Source organism: Juglans regia, unplaced genomic scaffold (genome assembly GCF_001411555.2).
Source record: "Juglans regia cultivar Chandler unplaced genomic scaffold, Walnut 2.0 Scaffold_863, whole genome shotgun sequence".
NCBI classification, from domain to species: domain Eukaryota; kingdom Viridiplantae; phylum Streptophyta; class Magnoliopsida; order Fagales; family Juglandaceae; genus Juglans; species Juglans regia.
The window spans coordinates 1-2,813 of record NW_023363598.1 but is presented as its reverse complement, the minus strand read 5'-3'; the positions used below and the strand labels follow the sequence as shown (position 1 = coordinate 2,813).

Below are 2,813 nucleotides of genomic sequence, written 5' to 3'. Positions count from 1 at the left end.
TTTCAAAAAAATCCACTCTGAAGTTGTCCTTCTTGTAAATTCCTCTCGCAAGGCGGAAAAAACAAAAACGTGGGGACCAACACGAGGACTTCCCAGGAGGTCACCCATCCTAGTACTACTCTCGCCCAAGCACGCTTAACTCCGGAGTTCTGATGGGATCTGGTGCATTAGTGCTAGTATGATCGCACCCGTCAAGCTAATTATTTAAAATTCATATAATCCTAGTGCGACGTACTAGCATCTTTCCGATCCAAATGCAAATCGGCGATCTGATCGATACCCTTGGCTACGCGATGGGCAGGGCGCGATTTTCATAAAAATCCACTCCCAAGTTGTCCTTCCTGTAAATTCCTCTCGTAAGGCGGAAAAAACAAAAACGAGGGGTGCAACACGAGGACTTCCTAGGAGGTGACCCATCCTAGTACTACTCTCGCCCAAGCACTCTTAACTGCGGAGTTCTGATGGGTTCCGGTGCATTTGTGCTGGTATGATCGCACCCATCAAACCAATTATTTAAAATTCATATAATCCTAGGGCGACCTACTAGCGTATTTCCGATCCCAATGCGAACCGGCGATCTGATCAAAACCCTTGGCTACACGATGGGCAGGGCGCTATTTTCCTAAAAATCCACTACCGAGTGGTCGTTATTGTCAATTCCTCTCGCAAGGCGGAAAAAACAAAAACGAGGGGTGCAACACGAGGACTTCCCAGGAGGTCACCCATCCTTGTACTACTCTCGCCCAAGCACGGTTAACAACGGAGTTCTAATGGGATCTGGTGCATTAGTGCTGGTATGATCGCACCCGTCAAACTAATAATTTAAAATTCATATAATCCTAGTGCGACGTACTAGCGTATTTCCGATCCCAATGCGAACCGGCGATCTGATCGAAACCCTTGGCTACACGATGGGCAGGGCGCGATTTTCCTAAAAATCCACTCCCGAGTGGTCGTTATTGTCAATTCCTCTCGCAAGGCGGAAAAAACAAAAACGAGGGGTGCAACACGAGGACTTCCCAGGAGGTCACCCATCCTAGTACTACTCTCGCCCAAGCACGGTTAACAACGGAGTTCTAATGGGATCTGGTGCATTAGTGCTGGTATGATCGCACCCGTCAAACTAATTATTTAAAATTCATATAATCCTAGTGCGACGTACTAGCGTCTTTCCGATCCAAATACGAATCGGCAATTTGATCGAAACCGTTAGCTACGCGATGGGCAGGGCGCGATTTTCAAAAAAATCCACTCTGAAGTTGTCCTTCTTGTAAATTCCTCTCGCAAGGCGGAAAAAACAAAAACGTGGGGACCAACACGAGCACTTCCCAGGAGGTCACCCATCCTAGTACTACTCTCGCCCAAGCACGCTTAACTCCGGAGTTCTGATGGGATCTGGTGCATTAGTGCTAGTATGATCGCACCCGTCAAACTAATTATTTAAAATTCATATAATCCTAGCGCGACCTACTAGCGTATTTCTGATCCGAATGCGAACCGGTGATCTGATCGAAACCCTTGGCTACGCGATGGGCAGGGCGCGATTTTCCTAAAAATTCACTCCCAAGTTGTCCTTCCTGTAAATTCCTCTCGCAAGGCGGAAAAAACAAAAACGAGGGGTGCAACACGAGGACTTCCCAGGAGGTCACACATCCTAGTACTACTCTCGCCCAAGCTCGGTTAAATGCGGAGTTCAAATGGGATCTAGTGCATTATTGCTGGTATGATCGCACCCATCAAACTAATTATTTCAAATTCATATAATCTTAGGGCGACCTACTAGCGTATTTCCGATCCCAATGCGAACCGGCGATCTGATCGAAACCCTTGGCAACACGATGGGCAGGGCGCAATTTTCCTAAAAATCCACTACCGAGTGGTCCTTATTGTCAATTCCTCTCGCAAGGCGGAGAAAACAAAAACGAGGGGTGCAACACGAGGACTTCCCAGGAGGTCACCCATCCTAGTACTACTCTCGCCCAAGCAAGCTTGAATGCAGAGTTCTGATGGGATCCGGTGCATTAGGGCTGGTATGATTGCACACATCAAACTAATTATTACAAATTCATATAATCCTAGGGTGACCTACTAGCTTATTTCCGATCCCAATGCGAACCGGCGATCTGATCGAAACCCTTGGCTACGCGATGGGAAGGGCGTGATTTTCCTAAAAATCCACTCCCGAGTCGTCCTTATTGTCAATTCCTCTCGCAAGGCGGAAAAAACAAAAACGAGGGGTGCAACACGAGGACTTCCCAGGAGGTCACCCATCCTAGTACTACTCTCGCCCAAGCACGGTTAACAGCGGAGTTCTAATGGGATCTGGTGCATTAGTGCTAGTATGATCGCACCCGTCAAACTAATTATTTAAAATTCATATAATCCTAGTGCGACGTACTAGCGTCTTTCCGATCCAAATACGAATCGGCGATTTGATCGAAACCCTTAGCTACGCGATGGGCAGGGCGCGATTTTCAAAAAAATCCACTCTAAAGTTGTCCTTCTTGTAAATTCCTCTCGCAAGGCGGAAAAAACAAAAACGAGGGGTGCAACACGAGGACTTCCCAGGAGGTGACCCATCCTAGTACTACTCTCGCCCAAGCACGCTTAACTGCGGAGTTCTGATGGGTTCCGGTGCATTTGTGCTGGTATGATCGCACCCATCAAACCAATTATTTAAAATTCATAGAATCCTAGGGCGACCTACTAGCGTATTTCCGATCCAATGCAAACCGTTGATCTGATCGAAACCCTTGGCTACGCGATGGGCAGGGCGCGATTTTCCTAAAAATCCACTCCCAAGTTGTCCTTCT

The 2,813-nt window shown here is 47.4% G+C and overlaps 8 non-coding genes and 1 pseudogene across 8 annotated transcripts; all 9 read right to left on the bottom strand.

Moving 5' to 3' along the window:
- Positions 1 to 71: 71 nt before the first annotated feature.
- Positions 72 to 190, bottom strand: LOC118347390. The gene has a single exon (XR_004800604.1). It is a non-coding gene; the product is annotated as a 5S ribosomal RNA (ribosomal RNA).
- Positions 191 to 380: 190 nt separating this feature from the next.
- LOC118347394 lies at positions 381 to 499 on the bottom strand. Its single transcript, XR_004800607.1, has one exon. It is a non-coding gene; the product is annotated as a 5S ribosomal RNA (ribosomal RNA).
- A 190-nt stretch (positions 500 to 689) lies between these two features.
- On the bottom strand, positions 690 to 808 carry LOC118347397. The gene has a single exon (XR_004800610.1). It is a non-coding gene; the product is annotated as a 5S ribosomal RNA (ribosomal RNA).
- Positions 809 to 998: 190 nt separating this feature from the next.
- On the bottom strand, positions 999 to 1,117 carry LOC118347395. Its single transcript, XR_004800608.1, has one exon. It is a non-coding gene; the product is annotated as a 5S ribosomal RNA (ribosomal RNA).
- A 190-nt stretch (positions 1,118 to 1,307) lies between these two features.
- LOC118347391 lies at positions 1,308 to 1,426 on the bottom strand. The gene has a single exon (XR_004800605.1). It is a non-coding gene; the product is annotated as a 5S ribosomal RNA (ribosomal RNA).
- A 190-nt stretch (positions 1,427 to 1,616) lies between these two features.
- On the bottom strand, positions 1,617 to 1,735 carry LOC118347393 (annotated as a pseudogene).
- Positions 1,736 to 1,925: 190 nt separating this feature from the next.
- LOC118347392 lies at positions 1,926 to 2,044 on the bottom strand. Its single transcript, XR_004800606.1, has one exon. It is a non-coding gene; the product is annotated as a 5S ribosomal RNA (ribosomal RNA).
- Positions 2,045 to 2,234: 190 nt separating this feature from the next.
- Positions 2,235 to 2,353, bottom strand: LOC118347396. The gene has a single exon (XR_004800609.1). It is a non-coding gene; the product is annotated as a 5S ribosomal RNA (ribosomal RNA).
- Positions 2,354 to 2,543: 190 nt separating this feature from the next.
- Positions 2,544 to 2,662, bottom strand: LOC118347389. Its single transcript, XR_004800603.1, has one exon. It is a non-coding gene; the product is annotated as a 5S ribosomal RNA (ribosomal RNA).
- Positions 2,663 to 2,813: the final 151 nt, after the last annotated feature.